Source organism: Micrasema longulum, unplaced genomic scaffold (genome assembly GCF_059751315.1).
Source record: "Micrasema longulum isolate JH-2025_06_02 unplaced genomic scaffold, ASM5975131v1 h1tg000624l, whole genome shotgun sequence".
Classification (NCBI taxonomy): Eukaryota; Metazoa; Arthropoda; class Insecta; order Trichoptera; family Brachycentridae; genus Micrasema; species Micrasema longulum.
In genome coordinates, this window is record NW_028277820.1 from 304,554 (window position 1) to 330,811 (window position 26,258).

Genomic DNA, 26,258 nt, shown 5'->3' on the forward strand with positions numbered 1-26,258 from the left:
ATTTTTATTATTATAATTAAAATGCAGTTCCACCAAGAAATGTCAGTAGAAAAACTCAAAATTTCTTCGTTTTAAATATTTTTTTAAATATGCCAATATGTCTTCTTGCCTCTACTGATCATCGTGGTTTCGGATGTGACAGGGTTTAAAGAACTCCCTGTATAAATATATCCAACCATGATAATATAATGGCTCAATTCAATCCACCATTAAGAGACAAACTATTTTATGATATTCATAAATTAATAAAAAATAGAAAAGTAAATGATTTATTAGACATATCATTTCATTAAACGTATCTTCCTTTGTTCCGTGACGCATGAAGACGACAGCAGAACGCATAGTGAAAAGTGTCCGCTAGAATTGATATGAATTAAACAGTGAAAATTCCAACTTGTGTTCCGATTTCGCCCGCAATGTGTTTAGTGTTCAATGTTCTGTGACCCAGCGGCGGTACATGCCTGAAAAATGTTAATTCATTTCATCATACTTTGACCAACGCACTGGAATCCTTTGTGCAACAGGCATAAAACGTATATAAAATGTTCATCATCATAAGCTCGAGAGCCCAGTGGGCCTTGGCTGAATCCGGAAGTCTCCTCCATTCTTGAATGTCTGCGGCCTTATTCTGTTACTAATTCGTTTCGTAAATTCATTCGCACGAATAAGAGCAACATACGTTTTTTGTTACGTTAGAGTGAGATGAATACATGACGAACGAATGAACTTACGAAACGAAATGGTGACAGAATAAGCCTGCATCTGTCTTTGTCTTCCAGTTTGTTATGTGTAGTGTGAATGTATCAACGCTGACAGAATCTATCCATCGCATTTTGAGTCTTGCTGGTCTTCCACGTCCCTGTGGTGCAGTGAGTGTGAGGTGTTTCTGGGATTGTCATCATGCGTTCTGATTATGAGACCGGCGCATCTCAAGCGCCCCACCTTGATGGAACTGATCACGCCGAGGACTTCATAAATAGTATATAGCTGCATATTTTATCAACGACGCTTGCCATTTTGATCTCTTACAGGGCCATGCAGCAATGGATCATGTTTTTTTATCATCATCCAGGTTTCTGAGGCATACGCGAGGACTGATTAACAGTGTTTTATTTTATTTTAGTCAAGATTTTTGTGTTGCTTTGTAGCAGTTTGGACCTTACTTGTTTTTTTTAAGCCAATCAAAAGGCTTATGGAATCTCTAACAGATTGGCATTAATGAGTATATACAGGACGTTCTTTAAACCCTGTCACATCCGAAACCACGATGATCAGTATGGGCAAGAAGACATATTAGCATATTAAAATAATATTTAGAACAAAGTTTTTTTTAAAAATAAAGTATTTTAAAAAACAAATGGTTGCTTACTTCTGCAGGGGAGAAGTGAAGGAAGCACGGCGCAGTATCAGACTCCCCCCTTCCCACTCCTTGTTTTACCTCTGCAGAAGTAAACAACCCGTTGCTTTTTTTTATATTTAATTTTTTTAAATTTTATTCGTTTTAAAAAAATATTTTGATGTGCTAATATGTTTTCTTGCTCACACTAATCATCGTGGTTTCGGATGTGACAAGGTTTAATGAACATCCTGTATTTAATAACACTTAATTTTAAAAATCTTAAAATCTATTTAAATTTACAAAAGGTATGGCATAATCTAGGCGGACATGGCAAGTGATTCGTCGTGAGTCAGGAGTGATAACACCGCTTGCTTCTTGAATTCTTGCCTTTGCTGTAGGAACACATCGACAGTACAGTTTAATAAAATTTTGTTCACTGTTCTTAGAATCTTTGGTAGAAGGGAAAATAATCTATGCTGGTTTTGTAATTTCCCGCAGCAAAGACAGCATTGGTACGCTAGTACAGTTAGTTTTTTGGAAAACGTAATAGCATCTGTTTGTAGCTATTACTCTCCTCCTTATTTCCTTTGGGTACCGTTAGCGCAGGAAACTGTGAAATTGTAGCTTCCAGCTGAGAAGGTTTTGGAAGTTGTATTTATAGTATTAGAGGCAATAATAAGTTTTGTTTTGTATTTATTGATGATGTCCCAATATCTTTACCTTTTGTTTCAAATGACTTTAAACAATGCCAAATGTTTAAACAGATAAAAAATTGTAAATGCTTCAACATAACATCAAACCATCTAATCACAGGGCTAAATTTCTTTAATTAAAAAATATTGAATATTTTTTTGTGCATTTTCAAATGTTTATAGACAAGAGTAGATTCCATCTTCTAGGAGTTATAATGAAGATAATTTTTACCAAAGAGAGAGAAAATATTTTTGATAAGATCATTTGCAGATATATCTCTGGTGATATTGCTCTTCAAAAGCGCGGAATTGGTGGTCTTGTCGTAATTATTATACATTTCAGGAACGCCACTGCTGTGATCATGTATTCGTGTTGCTAATTCAGAAATGACGATTCGTTTTTTGCTGCATTCATCTAAGAGTGACTGTGAAATCGTTAATCTGTTGGCTAATATAAAGAAACGAAAAAAAAGACGGTATGGCGCCTAAATCTGCCGTTAAAATGGTAGACTTTCATATTAAAACAAAGAAAAATAATTGTTTATAAACAACGATTAAACTGACAGCTAAGAGAGGCATGAAGTTAGCTGCAGATTATATTTATTTCACTTATAGTTACAAACAAAGAACTTGCAATATGTGTACATAAATTTAATAAAATCGAAATCGATAATAGTCTTCAATGGAAAAGGGAATAAAGATAGAGAAGAGGGGGAGAAATTAAAGAAGAGAAAGATGTTTTTCAGCTGAGATTCAAACAGACCTACTGTGAAAACGTTGTTCAATTTTGAATGACTGTACTGGTAAATAAAATAAACAAAAAAGCAGTATTATTAATACTATTTTAACGTATTTCGCTCTTCCTACACATTTTACTCGGGTATTTGAACCCATAACTCCCACATAAAAATCTTTGCACACGTTCGACAACAAAGATGGTCGTGTTTTATAATAAAATTACAAATGAACCGGTCATGCCTGAAATAATGATGCTAGAAAAACTTACAATTTTGCGCCGGCTTTGATTTGCGTATTATATAAAATATTGTGCATTTACTTGAGTTGAGGTTAACACAAACATATGTATGGCTTGTATACAGAGAGTTCCTTTTAAGTCCATATTATATTTAATTTTATTATTATTATGCTTGATTTCTTATATTATGATAATCGTGTTTTTTTAATAAACTGTATACCATTGCTTTATTGTCCTTGTTTGTCTTTGGTACATGTTTTTTTTGTTCAGTTTCTCGTACATTTATTTTTTCATAGAGAGTATTTATTCAATAAAATATACAAATTATTACAATATAAATACATTGTAAAGAAAACAAAGTATTAAAATATATTTTGTCCCTATAAACTATTCATTAATAGTTTGTCATCGGGTGCTCAGACATTAGTTTGAATTAATAATCAACTACAAAGCGTACAGACATAATAATGTATACGTATACAATAATTTACATAAACAACTTTGTTTTGATGCTTTGAAAAATATTATTAAGAAGAAAAAAACTCAACAAAACAAAATAAAAATAGTTTAAAGAAATGTTTTTTTTTTAAGTAAGGAAATATAGTAAAATAATACAATTAAAATTAAAGAATAGCAATTTACCTGAATATATTTTAAATATACGAAAAAAAAACAAACACATATTTTTAATAAACAATAGTATGTGCTCATAAATGTAATCAAAACAAGATAAAAAATAAAACAAAGTTAATCGAAAATTTCAATTCAAATCAACAGAAAAAAAAAATAATCAGAAGATTAAAAGTACCCATTTAAATTAAGATCTAAAAAAAAGGTTAACCTAAGAAAATAACAAAAATGTTTCAATGAGAGATAAAAAAATGTTTTACATAAATAATAAATCAATATAGGAACGTTCTGTCTACTAACCACTTACGTAATAAAAACATAATTTTATTTTTATTATGACATGTTTTCATGTCAAGTGGCAACATATTAAATATTTTTGGAACAATATAATCCAACATACGTTGTACATATTTATTTATTAATAACAGTTAATATAGTAAATGGGGTTCGAATCGTCAGCAGGGTCGCAGTGAGTCACATCTTGCTGGAGGGTGTGATTCAATCAAATGCTGCGAATGCCCAGTTGCATTCCACCGGCAACACTACTGACTAGTCCTACTCGTTAGCGTCCACGTCGCGAACCCTGGGCAGTGGGATCACATTCATAACGGTGTGATCACAGCAGATAACGAGAGGATGAAAGGAGAGTTTCTAGCGCCTCCAGACCAGAACTAATCAGCTACGGGAAGGAACCCCAAAAAAATTACCAGAGAAGGCAACGGGAAACCACTCTGGCCATCTTTTCCCAGGAATCACTATGGCGAGTACATCCAACAAGCAGTTGTCCTGGCTTAAAAGTAGCGCAGGACTAAGATGCTTTTGCTGTAGTGATCGCCAACGTCGGAAGACCTGACAAGGCACCGCAAGAATAATATAATAAATAAAAAACTGACTATCTTCTTATTTTTATTCATTTATGCGCACCCGCCGTTTTTCTTTTTAAAAGCATTTATACCATAATCAATGTAGATGTTTATTCTTTAACTATATTTTAATTTTTTAACTTCCTTTCTTTCTTATATCATATAATTATATTAAACTATTTGATATTGTTTTAGTCGGGGTTTTTATTTGTGTATGTACTCTTTAACAAAATTTTTATTGACACTAATGTCTGAGCACTTAATAGTTTGTAATCGGTACAAACTATTAAATCATAGTTTATAGGACAATGAAAAAAAAAAGTATTAATTTATTGTTCTTTTTTCGTACATTACATGCACACAAACATAACATAAAACAAAATAAAATAATAAGAGAAAAAAACTCATATAGGCATAGCCTCTGCGTGGATATACATGATTTTATCAGTTTTACGTTACAGCAAGTACACAATAAAAAATACACAGTATAAGTATTTTTACTTATGAAGCAAAAAATAAACTAACCAGAACAAATGAAGACTCAATGTTTCCTAAGAGACAGTCTCTCTCAAAAAATATTATTATTCATTTATTAAGAGTTACCATTTAGTTTATTGTTTAATATTTAATTTTTATTTTATTAATTAAAAGAAAACAACAGCCATTACAACAAAATAACAAATATTTACAAATAAACCAATATTATAGGCCAATTATAGTTTTCTATATACATACATATTACCAAATACAATGTCAAAAAAGTGTACCTTTAAAAAGCCACTCCGCATCATTCCACACGTAAAAAATAAATAAAACGTTACAGTAATAATGAAATAATATAAAAATAAAAGAAAAAGTTTTTTGTTTACTCGGACTTAAAAATCCTTTCAATGTAATACAATGTAATGGTATAACTAGGTGTTCAAATTTTATTTGTACAACTATCTAAAACATTACAATATCGTATAATATGTTTATTAATTTTCTTGAATAAAGACATAGATCAAATTCATAGATCAAATTTTTTAAATATTACAATATTTCATAGGAAGGAATCGTTTACGGGTAAGCTAACAAATATATTAAATGCTCCAATAAATTAAGTTACAAAGTAAACATTACGAAGTTATTACGCGCTGAGTAATACAATCCGACATTGTTAAACATTGAGAAACAATTTATATAATCGGTTTAAAACAGCAAACACGTTTTGTTTTCTTCATAATACGTAATGTAAGTAGTCATATTTCCGCACCATTACTTCAAACTAACCAAAACAGGCCAAATAAACAAAAAATTAAACAAAAAGACTAATGACATACTCTACAAGAAAATTATTGCTGAATCTAAACATGTTGATGCTCCGAAAGTAAATTGTCATAATATTAGCCATGTGTGGAAAATCGTTAGGGCTGTGAGACGAGATGCATAAGTGAAAGTGAGAAATGCAGTCTATAGGCTTTTGAAATATGGTTCTACACAAGTAGGGTGGGTATCCATCCCTCTGTCCCGACCAAACCTGTGGGGTTTATTGTTTAGTAATCATTTAAATCGTATAAGTAATAGATCTAATAGTGTACTGTCAGTTCTAGGATGCAGAACTAAGTTCGCACAGATGCACTACTCATAAATGGGAAGTTTTACGTTTGGACCCATTAGTTTCTTTGTAGACGTCGCTCAGTACACAACTCCTGATTTGAATTCAACTATGCCGTGTTGTGTCCTTTTAAAGTGTAGGAATACTGCTAGGATCTTAAAGAAACGGGATATAATCACATTTCATGTGTAATTAGCAAATGAATATATATGTAACAAATGCATTACTTAAAAATTTAATTATTTTTCCATCTGTCCGATTGTCGTAGAAATCAAAATGGACAATTCGTTGGTGTTGCCAGGGTGGTAAATTTTTACCCTACTTTACTCATCTAATGAGAGAACTAATGAAAATTGGATCTTGGATTAAACAACGCCGTGGTGGACATTTAATCGACATTATGTTGAAAATATCAAATATTATTTAACATGATATAAAATATCAGTTTTGTGTAAAATAAAATTTGTTTTATATTTTAAGTTTAAAGTTCATAAATTCAATTACTCTTATTAAATGACCCTTTACTTATCTACTCTGTTGTGTCAATCAATGTTTCCACGTGCGCAATAAAATTTTAGATAATTTAACAGATGGCTTTTTTTTTATCGTACATTTGTGTTATGATTATATTTTTCCCATCTGGCAACATAACGCGGCGACTTCGAGAATGCGCGCGGCGAAAGTGGGGCATAGTGGAAGGGATTTTTGGACACAGTTCGATGTATTCAAATATGATTCTACGCTCCTTCTGAACTATTCTCAATTCTATGAGTCGAAGGTCTCTTTCTAAATACCGACGTACGATATATAATGCCGGGTACTGTTAATAGAGAAGAATCTTTAGAGAGTTAATGTGAGTCACCAAGCCTTAACAAGCTAAACCAGAAATACTGCGGATCAGATGATATAATATCCATGCTAAACTAAATAATGTGTTTACACCCACATAGTTCTGTGATTTTATCGTTTTTGCCTCCTACATGTGCAGACCACATCCTTATACGACGAACATTTAGGTTTAAATAATGTAAAAATAACGTATTATTCATACTAAGACCTGAATCCACTTAAGGAACTTTAATAATGTTAGGTAAGTCTTAACAATTTACACTTTTCTTACAATTTTCCTTAATCTTTCTTTTATGCTTAAGTATCCGTGAAATGCTTTTATGGACAGTTTAATGCGCGATGCGTAAACTCAATTTGCCGTTTATGTCATGGAATAGGACATCAAATAGTAAAGTTGTGTAGCATATTATATAAGGTAGAGAGAGTCAATTTAAAATGGCTGTATAACGGATCAAAAAACTAAACAGCGGATTCGAAGCAAGAAGTCATTATTGCTATTTCATTTTATTTCATTATTTTTGCATCCAGTAGAGTTCTGTGAATGCCCTATTTGAAGAAATATTTATTTTATCTTTTGGAATTCAACCATAAACAGGTACCTACCTACTTAAATTTAATATTTGAATATAAACAATTTTCAGTTTTGAAATTTCATCACAAACAAGTACCTAAGTACCTACTTATCAATAAAAAGTATTTTTCCAAGGCAAGGCAAGCCAACGTTCGGGCAGGACAACGTCTGTCGGGTCAGCTATTATAATATAAATAAAATAATGTAAAATAAACCTGTCTCTAATAAAAAATGTGTCCCACCGGAAAATCTTTAGCTTGGTGAGTAACAAATTGTTAAATGTATTTTAAATTATTTAATAAACGCTGCTCTGCAGCAAGCAACTGAAAACTTAACATACTAGAACTAAGGCAGCGTAATGAACCACTGGTCGGGGTAAAGAGAATGACAGTTAGTATAAGTCTACAAACGTTTAGACGTACTCAAATTTTAATTGTTGAAAATATTTACCTTAGAAGAAAAGTAGGCTAGTGTTTTAAAAAATAAATCATTTTTAATTGCAACTTTTTATTGTCATTAATCAAATTAATTCGCATTCTCAATGTCTAATATTTACTGATTAAAATAATTATACGCAGAATACTAAAAAATAAATAATTAATACTTTAATTACTCAATTAAAAAGGCTTTTAAATTAATTGAATTAAAAAGTTGTGAATTCATGAATTAATTTTGTAATACATACATGAACAGTAAAGCGATGAGTTTTCTTTTATTTCCTTCTCAGATTTGCTGCTTATGACAGCAGGCGGTCTTTGATATGAAGAAATTTTATTTATATGTAATTTACTTGGTGTAATAACCATACATGCTCTATCCAGTATGTGAAGAGAGTACCACCTTTTTCATATAACACCAAATAAAAAAAATGCTAAAACTGCATTTTTCCGTGGGCTTGTTCAGTATAAAATACTTAGCTTAAAGAAAGACTACACAAATATCTGACTATCATCAATGAAATTACCTTTTGCGTGGCTATGTTGTAACATGAGTCTACATAGGATACAAGTCTTGACATATCTTTCTTATTTATTTAAGTGACGAAGTTTAATTTTCTATGCGTGGAGTACACGATAGAAAATATCGTCTAGTGTGAAATTATTTGACAATATTATGCCCAATAAAATAAATATTTAAGAAAATTAACCAATAATGGTATGCATCAATCATTCTGCGAACTTCAGAAACAGAGAGATGACTCATACAAAGTTGTTTAAGTAATTCACATAAAAATGGGAAATAAGAAAAAATTAGGAAATATGTGTCTGTAGCTCAATCACAAATAACTATCGACGTGCTTACAATTTCTCACCATGGTTGTTAATCGTATTCGCGATCACAACGGACGTACAATCCTGCTGTGCAATCACATATTTAAATTTCACCGGTGTAAATATGGAAAATATTACAAAACTGCTATTTTTCATTATTTTTGGTACGTGTATTTTGTACATACACAAAAAATACAAAAAAAAAAAAAATGTTACCTGTGTCGATATTCGCTAATAAGCGGAATGGTGAATGTTGTAGTACGTAAAGTGGCCACTTAACCCAGCCAATGACAGGTCATAAGCCCTGTAAACGCTCGAATATCCACAATCCTGAATTTGAAAAAAATCTACCTCATCTCTGTAGGGATATTAATAAAAAAATATACTGCTATTTTTATTTATTTGTTGTATATTTATCATCCTTTTGCTGCATTGAGCCGGCGGTTGGCAAGCCAAATGTCAAGAAAAGCAGTTGCCATACTCATTGTAGTTTAATTTTCACTTTTTTGTAATAGATACTCCTTACTATTTTGCAAATGCAATATATTGTATTATTTTTTATAGTAAACGCCGATTTTTGACAGTGAACTGTATTTATTGACGAGGAAAACAAAAAACAAACCGACACAAGCGTTGACTTAGAGATTACACACGCGTTGACTTATGACTGCGATAACTTAAGCATGTTCATTATTCAACAATGTTTGGTTATGTCCAAATGCTTGCAGACTGGCTGGATCACCTCCCTAGAGAGTTGTTTATATTTTAATTTATTTCAACAGAGAGGAAAAACATTTTTGAGAAGGGAATATGGAAGTCTAGGCATTTAACAATGTTGAATTATGTTGAATTACTACCTGGTAAAAAAAGAAGTATAAAAATTAGAAAATTGTTTTCAGGCGTTGCCTAGTAGGTGGGTTCAGCCGGATGAATCTCACCCACGTGATAAAGGTTTCAGCTCTTTTACTTCACAAAATCAACAGATGGAAGAGTTGAGGAAATGTGGATATTTTATAGGGTAGGCCGATATTTTTTTTTTCCGAATTTCGAAATGAAAGGGGTCTAAAAAGTTGTCTTTTGGATTACTCGGAATGCAAAACATATTTTAAAAAACATTCGATACTTCTTGTGGCTCTCAACCAGAGGTTGAAGTTTTAAAAGAAGTCAATTTTTTGCGTAAAACCGGCTGTCATTTCGTGTGTAAGAAAATCAGTCCTATTAATTTTTTAAATTTGCATCAAATCTTATTAAATAAGCATCTAAGAGCGTGAGTTGTCCGAATTTAAATTAAAATATGTCCGAATTTGTCACGTGATTAAGTTATATCTTTACTAACAAAAAAAATATTTTATCAATATAGATAATATACAAAATGTTCAGACAGTGATGAACTTCAAACCTCGGTTGAGAGCCATAAGTAATATGAAAATTTAAAAAAATATTTTTTTACGTTCAATGTGATACAAAATGCATCTTTTTAGACCTCTTTCACTTTGAAGTCTAAAAAAATAAAAAAAACTTCATACGTCATCAGCCCTTTCTAATGTTTATGTAATTATTTTCTTTTTTGTGTTGTTTAATAATACGCATGCTTCCACTTTCCATTATGTTGTATCCCGGCTCAACACAGGGCTCTTGGCCTCATAGAGTTAGGATAAGTTATTATTTTTTGTGATATAGGTATATACTTGTATGAATAAATAAATAAATATAATACATAAAACATGAAACAGAAATTCAGTTCAGTAAAAAAAAATCTTTTGCTTTTTGCTATACACATACATTAATTTATTACTATTATTACTAGTCATTCCCACGTATCTGATATATTTAGTGGAGGGTATTGTTCCTATAGAACAAACCCTTTGAACTTTTTCAAAGATGGTGAATGGAAATTATATTTATTTATTCATGCATTTCAAAATATATATATATAAACAGTTTTTTGGTCACTTTGCCTAGCTGATTGAAACGGTACTTATGATTTTCTTGTTGTTTTACTGTAGAATGTTTTATTATTTAAACTTTCTACTGAATATGCCGTATAATTTTTAGGTTATTTTTGTACATAAAAATCTTGTATAATTTTTTGGTTTATTTATTTTTTATATAATCTTGGGTATAAGGAAATTCATGTTTTTTCAAAAAAAAAATATATCAAGTCAAATATGTTAATATTATAAATGTTTGTAAAAGGCAGATTCGCAGTTTATGTATAAAAAATAAAATCAAATTACTATGACTTTAAATATGTTTCTTACTATGTATTCTGTTTTTATTTCGCATTTTACTGAGTTTTAAAATATTTTTATATACATATTTATATATTTTTAATGTTTTTTACTATTTTTTTCACAAAATTTATTACTTTGTTTGTATGATGATTTTGCTTCGTTTTTTTACTATATTTTTACTATGTTTTTACTACATTTTTACTATGTTTTTACTACATTTTTTACCATGTTTGTACTCCATTTTTACTTTGTTTTTCACTTTGTCCTCTATCTTTATAACTGTTTCAATATATTGATTACTGTTTTTATATTTTTTTGACTGTCTTAGAACAGGGTAAATAACCCTAGTTAGGCAGTCAAAGCAACTTTGTATAAATTGAAATTTTGTTTATGTAATATAATATGATAATAAATAATAAAAAATAATAAAATGAAAAAAATATAATATCAACATATTTCAAACACATTCGAATGTTAAATGATGACCATAATGAATCATTTCATCAAAACTGCCTTCAATACATTGGTCATGATGTTTTTATACCGCATTAGGTTAAATCGTTTTATACAATTCGGAATAATGTTAATTATTATACTCGTGTCCTTGTGTTTGGCTGAACTGCCAAAAGTGAGAGAGATTCGGGTCTGCTGACCCGACGCCACGTCACTACATTTCAGCAAAAGTCTGCGTCATCAACCGTGAATGACCGGAGCCAAAAAAAACTTAAACGCAAAATCAACTACTAAAAATTATCGGGACCTAAGGACTTACTAATAAACTAAGAATACTCCTAATCAAGACCTATGTATGGTGTATCTTGATGTATGGCTGCGAGACATGGTGCCTATCCGAAAGAGATAAACGGAGACTAGAGGCTTTTGAGATGTGGTCCTATAGAAGACTACTAGGAATTTCCTGGAGAGACCACATTACAAATGAGGAGGTTCTCCGAAGAATCGAAGGTGGAAGGCACCTGCTCAGGACCTTGTCCGAAAGGCGAGCGAGATGGATCGGCCATGTAATACGTCAAGAAGGCCTCCCGCATGTCATAATGGAGGGGATGGCCGAGGGGACAAATTCTACGGGACGCCCACGCCGAGAATACCTGGAGGACCTATTAGAGGACGTGCGCTGCTCATCATATGTTGACTTTAAAAGAGCCGCACAAGACAGGGAGGAACGGAGGAGAAGAATGAATGTAATTGCTGCCAGCCATTCCCAGGATTGAGACCAGAGAAGAAGAAGGACTAACAGACGAATGTGCTGACGGACATATCTCCTGTTGATTTAATTTTTCAAGATTGTTACGCAGTTTCATTTTACACATATTTATTTATTATGGAAATCATACAGTCTTTTTTATAAATACAAAAGTACAAGAAAACAACTAAAAAAATTAAGACCAATGACAGATTTCACATTATTTATTATAAATACAGAAGGAGAGGGGAAAAAAGTTTAAATACCAAAAAAATTTATTATAAAATTAAATAAAAAGTACACAAAATGGAAAATACATCGTTTAGTTCCAACTCTAATTGATAATAATAATAACAATAATAGTGTATTAACAAAATAACAATTATTTTATCCACTACATATACACTTATGTAGGTCATAGATTTCTCGGGATCATGTTTAGTCTGCCTAACTAAGTACAACCTGTTTTAAGGCAGACATTTTTATGCAAAAATAAGCAATAACTTTATTCCCCACTAGTTAATTTACTATACAGTTATACAATATTAATTTATACCATTTTTTTATTTAAAAATGTATTTTGATTAAATTTTCCGAATTTCCTCCCTTCTCTCTCTGCTTCCATGAACATTTATATTTCTTTGTAAAAAATCACACACAAAGGAAATACAGTTTACCAAATCAAGAATCTTCAAAGAATTTGTGTAATCTGACAGTTTACTATAGGAGAAAAATCCCGCCACAGAGTTTAAGATGTTCAAACTACTGTCCACTTATTTGTATGTAGAAATAAGCTGGAGTAATCGGCTAGTTCCTTGGAACATTGCTGTCGCTGGGCGCGCTTTATTAATATTTTTATTCATATTTGGGGAAAAATACAAATGGCGGCAATGATTTATAAGAAATAGTAATTATTTGTTTGTTGTTCTGTAAATAAAGTTACCGTAAAACATTATTATAGAAAGTCGAATAAAATGGTAAGCTGCGGATAATCGTTTTTATACACGGTTCGCCCCTGCTATATATCGGCACAAAAAGTTAGTCAAGACACCTATTAAAATGTATCTTAAAGTGAAGAATTCATGTTTTATGATGTAAATTTTATGAAATAAGTATATTGACATTATACGTAATATCTATACCTACCTAATACCAAGTGGAAGTTAGAAAAACATAACTATTTTTTATCAGCATCGCTACAGATAGACACCGCACGCGCCTGGTACATAAAATAATAAAATATTAAAATCACTGATCAGTAAAAAAAGTCGAGACATCCCAATCCAATACCTTAAAAACTTTTAAACCCCGAATTAACTAATAATTCACGATTAAATCATACGAGACTGCGGATATAGATGTTTGCGTAATATACCAGAGAAATATCAGTTTAAAAAAAAAACATTTTTGAAATACATATTCAGTAAAAAAATAAATAAATGTACTTCGCATTCCCGTAAAAACGGTTATTGCATTGGGCACACCCTTAATACGTCACGATTCCTGTTGATTTTTAACTTTGTTTTAAACCATTCAACTTTTTATAGAACATCGTCACGAATCTTGACGTCACATCATCATTACCTTTCCGCACCTAATGGTGCATAGGGCACTACATTGGTACACCAATCGCAGCGTATCTTGATCATTTTTGTGGCATGAAGGTAAGACGATCAGTCTTACGCTTCAGGTACCAGTCTAGGGACTATGAAATATTCCAGTGTAAAAACACCCTTTTAAATAATATTTCATATCAAGCATGGTAGGCAAATGCGGTGACCATTACAGCACGAGGCCGACGTCACAACTATCAATGCCAAACATGTCGCGTTTTTCTAGTGACATATTTTTTTATATTTTCTTTTTCAAAGTTATGTATGTAAACATTTCTCCACAATGTCCAAATTGATTTTAAAGATACAATTAATTATTCTAAAACCATTTTATATATTTTTATCGGTATTTCTTAGTACGCGATATTTCCTTATTATCTCTTCTGTTTTATACGAGCCGAGTCGAGGGTTAAACGATGATTTCACGACTTGTCTATTTTAAAATACCAAATAAATGTCCTGTGATTATATACCAGAGATGACTATTGCCACGATGGAACAACAAATCGCCTTGAATTTCGCATTACAAAAACTGCACTTTTGTCTTCAACTAATATTCCCAACACGATTTGAGTAACAAAGACGCATAAAGCGGTTGAATAGCATATTTGCAACAACATTTACTGTCATTTACTTATGAATTTTTACAAACAGGAAAATTTTACTTTCTAATGCTTTTTTTAGATGCACATTGAGGCATACAGGGGTCCAAATATATATTTTTTTAAGATGTATAAAAAATTGAGCTTCTGGACAAAATAAAATGAATATAATCTACAAGTTCTCCAGTTGCAGTGCCAATTTAGTACGTAATTATTAATATGTACAATTCTTGTTTGTGACATTAACTACCATATTTTGAACTATAAAAAGATAATACACAAATCAATTTCATACAGCGAATTTGGCAGCACAAATTCAAATGGATCAAATTTCACTTTTGAATATGCCCGAAATATCATTACATAGTAACCTCGCCCGCAAAAAAATCAATAAAAACGTGATTTAAATGCATGGGAGATTAAGTGCATATTCTGAGGAGTCTGTCAATAATTTGAAGTAGTCATGAATAGTATTAAAATTAAACCCTAAGGCGGTTTAAATAGATAACTTGTATTTTTATTCTGGGTCAATACTGTGCCGTCAATGTCGACCTTATTTTTGTATAGGTATTAGAAATGAATTAATTTGATTATTACAGCACGATTTTTTTATTTCTTGAGATGATTTTTAACCTTTTGTTATTAATGCAATTATGTAGTGGTTTATTAATTACGTATTATATTCAATTTGTAAATAAACGGCGGGTATTGGCTTAATAGTATCATTAATTTTGTAGCACCTACATAAAAAAAACCCCAACCGCGCACATTTAAAAGAGAAAGTTTGTTAAACCGGCTACTTAGCATTTTTTAAATAACATAGATTTGTTTGTAAATTAAAAACATAATTTTCTAAGCGAATAGATTACGTTGGAAAGAAATATGCTTTTCTGAGAAAACAGATTTTATTTGAAAAAAAAAATACTTTGCCGATTATATTTTCAAAAGAGAGCACCTTGCTGAGTTGGACATTCAAAATCGAGGTTTCGCTCTCCCGTTTTTCGCACCCCAAAATTGAATCAATTTAGTTAGGGGATCAAAACGAAAGTATCAAAACTAAATTTTCTGTGTCGGTATTTTTTCAGTTTTTCAAAATTATTTATTATATTTGTATACTGTACGTCCGAAGGCGGCAGATAAAACTGAATGAAACTCCCATAGAAACAATATCTAAAACCCAAAATGATGGACACACGCCAATAATTGTAAATATCTATAGTGTGTAAAAAAAAAACTAATGTAGTGCCATAATCCCGGGAGAAAATATGACGCTCCTATATACCTGCGTGATTTTTTTTAACGCTTATAAGTTTATGGTTTACTTCTTCGTTCTATTACTCAAGGGACTCTCTTAATACCCATCCACAATTCCTCTTCTCTAACTCATATGGTGTCCATGCGGCTCGACTGCGGAATCATCTCCCATCCACCATCAAAGATGTTACTACATTATCTCTGTTTAAATCACGTCTGAAGAAACATCTCCTTCCTCTTCCATAATCTCTCCTCCTTTCCTTTTTCCTCTTTTTTTCCTTTTTCCATTGAGTAATAGTTTTTGATTTAAGGTCATTTATAAACAAATAAGTTTTTTTCTATTTATATATATTTTTAGCTTTTTAATTTTTATTTTCTATTGAATATGTTCTGTAACTTGAATTATAAAAATAAAACCTTTATTTTATTAACAAATTACAACAGGGATGGAGAATACCTTAAATACGGGAATATGGAAGTCTAAGCATTTACAGAGCTTATGACCTGTCATTGGCTGGATTAAGTGGCCACTTTACACACTGTGTAACATTCACCATTTTGCCTATTGAACATCCATATTTCTTCAATTCTTCCATTTGTTGATTTTAGTGATATTAAGGAGCTGAAACCTTTATTGTTGTGAATAGATTCATCTGACTCAATTATTTTACATACTAGGCAACGCCTCAAAACAATTAATCAATTTTTAAACTTCTTCTTGGACCAGTTGGTTTCATTAATGGTTGGAAGAAATTGCCATTTGGCAATAAGCCCGCCAGTGTACAAATAACATTATGTACAAAAAGCTAAAGAAAAAAAAACAAAATACGGGAATACGTTTGTATGAAGAAAAGTCATACCTATGAATGTTCCTTGCAGTTTCTTTGTGTATCTTGTTATACTGTCTACGTGTCTACATATCATGGGAGATAAGGTTTATAATTTATAATACTCCGTATTGGAGGAGAAACGATAAGTCCTGAATATATCTGGATTACGCAGTCGTGTGGTTTTTGTATACGTATTTCAATAAATAATAGAAAATGAAAAGGTCATCATTACATAAAGGCGTTGTCTCATAACGTGTTTCACACCAAAACAGAATTTTCACGCAAACTGCCGATTCTCACAAACAAAATATATTTTCTAGTTGTTTATTGCTAAAATCTAATGTCTGGAACACACGCTAGACTATATTAATCACATTAATGAGCAATAAAGTATATCAAACATAACGCTGTAGTTCTGCTAGGCTAAACTTTTTTTATTCACGCAATGTTTGATTAGGAAAAATGCCCCTAATTAATAATTACATAAGGTATCTATAATAATATTTCACCAAAACTATTTATGTTCAGTGTTTTGATAGAGCTATTGCGTCTGTACCAAGAACAATTTGAACCTTATTGATATGACTAAACACTGTATACGTATCAGTTTCCCCGTATGCCAATTTAACGAACGGGCAGAGAACAAAACCTGTTTTGCATTTTTTTTTTTTATAAAAAAAACCATTGGTAGTAATTATAATACTTTTGAAATACGATTTGTTTACGGGAGTCATGGATTGTTATAACGCAGCGTTTTCAAAAACGTGTTTTGACTTACTGCTTTACGGAATCAATGATATCTTCCGTCTAATGAATGAATAAAAATTATAAATTTATTTACCCATTTAATTTAAGTTTTATTTTACATTCATGTGCTTATCGTGGCTTTTTAGGCTGTGCCCGTAAAATAATATCGTATTACACAATAACAATATTAGGTCCAAAATTAATATTGATTTTTTAAAAATATTATTCAATACATCATTTGAATATACTTTTAAAATTGATAAACGGTTTATCATAAGTAGTAACTACAAAGTTTATTAATATGATAAATAAAGATTTTAAAAGGGTAAAAATACGAGTAACCTGTGACTAATACAATTAAAATTACTAAAGATGATACATATAGGTATAAATGTAAAGTTTGTTTGATGTTTTTATTCCTTTATTGTGCGTTTTAAAATATAAATAATACAGGTATACAGAAATTAAATACAAATATAAATACGTAGTCAATAATATTTTGAGTTAGAAAACTTTTGTAGACTAGGATTGGATTCGACTTCCTAGGAAGCTGTTAATATTAACATAAATATTGGTTTCGGTTGGTTGGTAACATAAATAAAGGTTTCAGCTCTTTAACTTCAAAAACATCAACAGATGAAAGAATTGCAGGAATACAGTGATATCATTTACTAGATGTGTAAAAGTAGATATGTATAGAATTTTAAAAAAACATGAACCTTTTATGAAATTTATTAATAAAAAAAATATATAGGCAGAATAATGAATGTTACAGTGTGTAAAGTGGCCACTTAAACCAGTTAATGACAGATCATAAGCCCTGTAGATGCCTAGACTTCTATATTACCTTTTCTTAAATGTTCTTCATCTCTTTTGTAATATGTTAATAAAAACAGCTCCCCAGGGAGTTGAATCCAGTCCTTGTCTCCAAAAATTTGGACAAAGTCAAAATATTGTTGAGCCCTGTAGATGCCTAGACTTATATTTTGCCTTCTCTAAAATGTTCTTCATCTCTGTTGTAATACGTTTATAAATACGTAGTGTTTAAAACTGTGTTAACATTTCGTAATATCTTTCTGTTACTATTAAAATAAAAATTTAATTTCAGTATAAAAAAACTGTATAATATTAAAATCGTCATCTTACATTAAGAAAATCTAAAAAGGATATTGTTAAGCGTCTTCGGCACGAGTAAACCCAGTGAGGACACATTATTTTTAATGCTTATTATATTTATATATATATATATATATATATAATTCCTCTGTACGTGTGATGTCACCGAACTCCTCCTAAACGGCTTAACAGATTTACGTGCGGTTTTCAGAGAAATATGGATCTTTGCGCTGTGCGTGTTCGTAGATATTAATCTTCAATATAATATGCAAAATATAAGTAAGGAGCATAAATTTGTTATTCGTAGATCTACCAGGGTTGCATTCGAGGAGAATGCATTTGCAAAAAAAATGGAAAGATGTTGTTTTTTTTGTGTATAAAATAGTTTGTGTTCGAATGTTTACAAACAGCATTTGATTTTTGTGGATTCCAATCAGATTCTTTCTTTAAATTCGTTAAAATTTCTACCCATTTATTTCTTTTTACTGGATTTTTGGTAACACCAAAATAATATTAAATTCAATACATTTAAAAAAAATCGTATTCCTAGATAAATACATCCCTCTGTTGGTGAGAAGACCAGATAAAATATATTTATGTTTTAGAATTCAACCATAAACAAGTACCTACTTAAATTCAGTATTTATTAACAATTTTTTATTTTGGAATTTAATCACAAACAAGTACCTAGGTACCTACTTATCAGTTTAAAATCTTTTTCCAAGCTAATAGCAGGCAAGCCAACGCGCAGCGTTTGGGCAGGACAACGTCTGACAGATCCACTAGACATATATAAAATTTAAAAAAAACATGTAACAATAATACGCAGAAACCTTTTTAATTCGATAGCTAATTATTTTTTCAAGGGTTAAGATTTAAAAAATATTCATATACATATATGCATATGTAACTTACTTTCATTGCATATTATTTTTACAAGGCCCAAAAAATTATTCTTTGATTACAACTTTGGATAACTTTCTAGTAAAATGTTCCATCGGCCTGGGTCACAATAGTAAGAACATGTGAATACTTTAAAGGATGTTACTTAAAAAAGGTTTACAGAGAGGCAGATTCTTATAATGCCACAGGACATGTCCATTGTCCATGTACTACAAAAATCCTTGAATTGTATGGTAGGTCTTCTGAATACATAAACGTATCATGTTTAAGATTCATGGCTGCGTTCTCGCAGTAATATCTGAGAGAAATTTTAACAATATTTTGAGTACCTACCTATGTTAGATTTTTTTGAAATTACAAAACACGTTTTAAACAAAATATTTTAGTCGCACACATATAATTATGTAAACTCTTTTCTTATATATTATGTTTAGTTAGATTTTCAGTGGATTTTTTTAATTGGCTCTAGTATTGTCAATATATTTCTACTTATTTTTTATGTAATAGCTTCCAAAAACCCAAATATTTTTTTTTATAAGAATAAAATAATAATGATAAAATAAAACATTAAATTAAATAAAAAAAATATTAAAAAATAAGTAAAAAAAAAAATAGCAATGCTAGTTATTCAAAGTTAGTTCATGTCCTGATGATAAGGAAGTAACCTCGAAACCGGTAGACGTACAACTCAAAAGTTAAAGGGGGTTATGAACAAATACAAATTGATATTAAAAATGTAATAAATTATGTGTTTAATAAATAAAAAAAACAAAAATTAGCTTAGTTTACAAATACATATTTTTTTAAAGGCACCGGACTTCCTTATTACTGAAGTAATTTTGTTATTTTACTCGATTAATTTAAAGAATTCTGATGTTTTTAGTATGTCTCAACCAAAAAAAATCGTAGATACGTGAGTGTTCTCCTAAGAGCAAAAAAAAGGGGTTGAACTGAATTCAAAACTTAGAACCGCCAAATTTAGACTTAGACGTAGACGCTTAGACCTACGGATGGGAAATATATAAACAAATATTTGTAAAATGTCATACTACAACCTGAAAATATTTTTGATAACAAGAACATTTAAAAAAAAAAAAAAATATCGTATTTAAATTGAAGTAATTAACAACACTGGCAAGTTGATCAATTACCGGTAATGATAAATTTATTAGTATACCTTTGTAGACAACAAACGCATTTCCAATCAAGGATTAACGTTTTTTTATGACCTTCGTCATAGGCATGTGTGCCACATTATTCAGTTAAATTAGCAATCAATAAATTAATTTTATATCCAACAACAGATAAATACTAATTAATTTGTGTCTAGAGGTAATGAAAAATACACAAACACTGACTTACTAGTACATAGGCATTTAACCCTTCTATGCCCAATTTATCTAATTCTAACTATAGTCCTTAAAATGTAAGATGATTAGAATGACAGCTGTCAAACTTAAATCAAAAGTGATGGGAAATTACTGATCACTGATCATGTACCGATCAAATCGATTGTATCAGCTTTTTCATGCAAACATGAAACTCTGTTTCCAAAAATTGATAAAAAAAACGCAAAAACAAGCCAATAGTGTGTTGAATACAATTATTCACTAAAAATAAAACATTTATACTTTTTTCGTGAACATTATCAAACGAATTATTTTTTTATTCGATCAATTTACATTGATCAATTTGTCCCATCTCTTACGTTTTGAAAAAAATATGTAACCTTGTAAGAACGTCGTTAATAATTAGGTTTATTTTAGTTTTAAAGCTGATTGTATATATTTATGTTGATTTGTATGTCAAGAATTGTATTTAAAAAAAAAAAAAAAACCAAATACGAATGATTTTTCGTGTGTCACTCTTAGACGTTACTACAAAGTTATGTCGTCAGTTTTTCAGACAACTGCCATTCTAATCTTATTACATTTTAGGGACTATAATATATTTTTATGTATGTTTTTGATTCACATACTAGTAAAAATAATGAAACAAAATATTTTTCAGTTTAAATGTCATTTTTTAGGTATGTGGACAATATGCTACATCGGGCATTGAAGTGTTAAAAAATACAAGAATATAAGGAAAATAAGATATAACGATTCTTATGAACATCTTTTTATATAATAACGAAAGTTGCGGAAACAATTATAACTTCAAATCTAAAAAAAAACAACAAAAAATCACCATTTGAACTTTTGCTAAATTAAACTTTTGACATAATTTGTGCAATTGACTTTTTGTTTCAAATTTTTTCGAAAAGTTTTTACCCAGGTGGCGATTTTTAGAATAAATTATAATGGCTAGTATGTATACAATATAATAAACTAGTCGCCGAGTGATTAACATGTTTGAAATCACTTTTATACACCGATTATCGGTATGTCGCAGATCGTCGACATTGGGCATTGTAGGGTTAAGAAGTTCCTTTTTCCTTACAATTAATCAATATTAAAACAAATCGATTTATTAAACACAAAATTAATTGCATTGTTAATATTAATTTGTAGTTGTTCATAAATTTGAAAACCCACTATGACTTTTGAGTTATACGTCGACCGGTTTCGAGGTTACTTCCTCATCATCAGGACTAGAACTGTCCAAGAATTAAGCTAGGGTTTCCTAGGACAGCGGTACCCGTATTTTAACGGCCGTAGTGAACGGTGATGCGGTAGACAGCCGTCGTAACGTCGACTAGAGAGTGGTTTCCTAGGGAAACGGTGTTAAATGGTGTTGATAACACCGTTTTCCTAGGAAACCACACTCTAGTCACCGTTACGACGGTTATCCACCGCATCACCGTTCACTACGGCCGTTAAAATACGGGCACCGCTGTCCTAGGAAACCCTAGCTTTACTCGCATTACTATTTACATTATAAAATATTGTATGAAAGAAACAAAAGAATGAAAGAAGGAGAGATAAACATTTTAAAAGAGGATTCGAAGGTAAACTTAATTATTCATCATCATAATTTCCTTTCCGCATCTAACGGTGCATAGGGCACTGCATCGGTACACCAATCGCAGCGTATTTCGATGATTTTTGTTACATGAAAGTAAGATGATCAGTCGTACGCTTCAGGTGCCAGTCCAGGGACGATTTTTTTTTTTTTAAAGAAATATTTGCGTTCTTATGATTTACGCAAATATTCAATTTTGAGGGCCATTTTAAACGAGTTGTAAATAACTCACTAAAAGATAATGGGATCAAGTTGGGGTACAGTGGGATTCGAATCACGGATCTTTGAACAGTGAGTCCGAGACACTAGCCACGGGACCACAACCCGATCTAATATGAAATATTCTGGTGTGAAAACACCCTTTTAAATAAATATTTCATATCAACCACATCGGGAATCGAATCCAAAACCTCTCGCACGGTAGGCAAATGCACTGACCATTACACCACGAAGCCGACAATTTAATTATTTTAAAAATAAAACTTTGTTATTAGTATTCATTCAAAATAAAACACACTGTAATTTTAACCACAAAGGAGTTAAATATATTATAACACAATTAATTTCAGGTATTCTGAATTACCCATCATCAGGTGTAGTTTTTATTTACACCTCCTGATAATGGGAAATTTAGAATACCTGAAACTAGTTGTGTTAAAATATTTTAAACTCTTATGTGGTAAAAATTACAAAGTTTTTCATTTTAAATAAATTCAAAATATTTTTCTACAAAGTAAATGCTGAAACAATAAATAATACTTTGTTATTAGAGTTGCACTATTTTATTATTTTACAAAACACTATTAATGTTTCGAGAGAGAACTCCCCCCATCGACGGGTGATAAAAAACTCCTTTTATATCACCTGTCGATGGGAGGAGTGCTCTCCCGAAACTGTAGTAGTGTTCTTGTAAAATAATAAAATTGTGTAACACTAATAACAAAGTTTTATTTTTATAATAATTTATGGTTACGAAGTGAATATCAATACCATTAATAGTAAATTTAATTGATTATTTATTATTTGGAGTTTTTGATCAATTTCTAGTACCACAAAGATGTACAAGGCAATAAATGTTATTTCTGGAAGAAAACTTGAAAAAAAAATTTAACTTGAATTTACGTTAATTGTATTTAGTTTTTAAAATAAACGTGTAGGTATTTGGGACTCAGGCATTTACAGGGCTTATGACCTGTCATTGTCTGGTTTAAGTGGCCACTTTACACACTGTGAAACATTCACCATTCTGCCGATGTTTGAACATCCACATTTCCTCAACTCTTTCATCTGTTGACTTTTGTGAAGTTAAAGAGTTGAAATCATGTGGACGAGATTCATCCGGCTGAACCAATTCACCTACTTGGCAACGCCTAAAAACAATTTTCTAATTTTCCAATTTTTTATACTTCTTTTTTTACCAGGTCGTTAATTCAACAATGTTTTGAGAATGTCCACATCCAGCTAGTCTGCAAGCATTTGGACATACTCAAAAAATTGTGTATATTGTATCTTATCTTTATTTTACATTTTAATTTTGATCTCCCGAAGTGTATTCTGTTTATTTAATCTATAATATTTCTTATAATTTGATTGATTCACATCACGTGTACCAATGTAGTATGTAAGTTTATTTAATTTTAAGTTACTGTGTACAATAAAAGAAAAGAAGAAAAGAATATGTAATATAAAAATAAAAACTTGCTTGAATATCATTAAGAAAGATGGCAAAAATTTGCTCATGTGTTCGCATCAGTTAAATTCGGAACAAATATTTTTTATTTTGTTCTTTCAAGGTAAGTAAATTCAAATTAAAAGTAAACCATTATTTTTTATGAATGTACTATCGTTGAATTACGAAACGCTTACCAACTATTTACCACTGCGTAGTCTCATCTATGCTCCTAAGGCATTAAGAGTTAGACATTGCAATATAAAACTGTTCATCAAACCATGAGCTACAAAATTTCGACTAAATAATGCATTCAATCGACAGTCGCGTTCGATTTCACCTGAAGTAATTTAAGAGTGTAATGGAATAGTTTAATATGTTTGTATTATGCATGTGAATCTGGGTCGTAAATTAATAGATCGGTGTTTTTCAATCTTTTTGAATACGCGACCCCTTACGAGTAAAAAATGTCTGGCGACCCCCTTCCAGGATCAATTTTTGCCTCGGGGCAATCACAGTCACGAGCAGTAGTATAGGATTTTACTTTTGTCTTGCTTTTTCATAGTTTAAAAAAATACTTTGAAAATAAAATTATTTTATTTATTTTATTTAATTTATTTCATTTATTTAATTTATTTAATTTATTTAATTTATTTCATTTATTTCATTTGTTTCATTTATTTTGTTTATTTAATTTATTTAATTTATTTGAATTATTTCATTTTTTATTTTTTTATTTATTTGATTAATTTATTTTATTTATTTAATTTTTAAATTTTTTAAATTTATTTAATTTATTTTATTTTGTTTATTTTGTTTATTTTGTTTATTTTGTTTATTTTGTTTATTTTGTTTATTTTGTTTATTTTGTTTATTTTGTTTATTTTGTTTATTTTATTTTTATTATTTATTTTATTTATTTTGTTTATTTTATTTATAATTTGAGAATCGCAAGCGCAAACCGAAACTGTCCGTTACACGTTTGTTGTTAAACCAAAAGTTTAGAACGCCGTTGTTCCACGCAAAAGACCGAAAGGGCATCTCTATAAGTGGGAGCAAATTATTACTCTAAGGTATAGCCACGTGGCGATTTTTCCGTCTACCGGTTTCAAGACGTGCTCGTCTCTTTACCAGGACACTAATCACTCTAACAATCCTAATATTCTATGGTGAATGGACTAATCCTCAAGAGTTCCTGGGTACGTATTCTGATGGGAAGAATTTATATTAAATTTTATCTACAAAGTAAAATTATGTTTTCTGTATGAAAAATATAATAATATTTGAGTTTGCTTCACTAAAATCAACAGATAGAAGAATTGAAGAAATGTGGATGTTCAGACATAGGCAAAATTGTGAATGTTACACAGTGTGTAAAGTGGCCACTTAAACCAGCCAATGACAGGTCATAAGCCCTGTAAATACCTAGACTTCCATATTCCCTTATTTAAGGTATTCTCCATCCCTGTTGTAATTTGTTAATATGTTTTCATTTTTTTCTTCTAAACATGTTCAATTACCGGTTACCGATGAAGATACTTTGAATTTTCATACGAATATATTCACTTTCGTACATAAATATCGATATTAGTTTACACCGTCTTGGCGTATACCGATGAAGATAGCCGTTCATAATCGCGGCCCCGGGCCCTGATTACAATTGGAAGTTAACATTTATCTACAAACTAAAATTCAGATTTCTGTATAAAAAGCAAAGTATTCATATATATATTTTTCCAAACATGTTCAATAAATTATAGGTTACCGACGAAGACACTTTAAATGTTCATGCAAATATACTCATTTTTGTACACAAATATCGTTTTTTCTTTATAGACAGTCGAAGATAACTCTGTTTACTTCCCATTGTAATCGGGGCCCTGGGATGATATAAAGTCCCAATTTAACGCTTTGAATATTTTATTTTGATTGTCATGTTATTTTGATTTAATAAAAATAATAATGAAAAAAATCAATTAGCACAGTTATAATCCTTTTTAACCCAAACACTCATCTAGAGTCGGTATTCGGTAAATATTTTTCACTGAATGATCCATGGTAATTTTTTATTAATTCCACTAAATTACCTAACTTTGTAACACTTCAAAATTATTTCTTAAATTTTGACCGTAACACAATATGAATTGCTGTAATGGATTGATTGTTTATTCATTATAAATACGGCCTAAACCAATTATATGAAGACCATAATACTATGTAGCTAAAAATAAGGGCAAGAAAATAATGGCATACGATAATAATTTATTTATTAACATGATCAACATGTAAAACTTCGAGCTAACCCATCAATCTACATCCCACATAATGGCGAAGAGA

The 26,258-nt window shown here is 30.5% G+C and overlaps 1 protein-coding gene across 1 annotated transcript in view; it reads right to left on the minus strand.

Moving 5' to 3' along the window:
• LOC148280055 (bicaudal D-related protein homolog) overlaps positions 1 to 26,258 on the minus strand; it is a 217,914-nt gene that overhangs the window by 190,502 nt on the left and 1,154 nt on the right. The gene's annotated exons all lie outside the window — the stretch shown is intronic.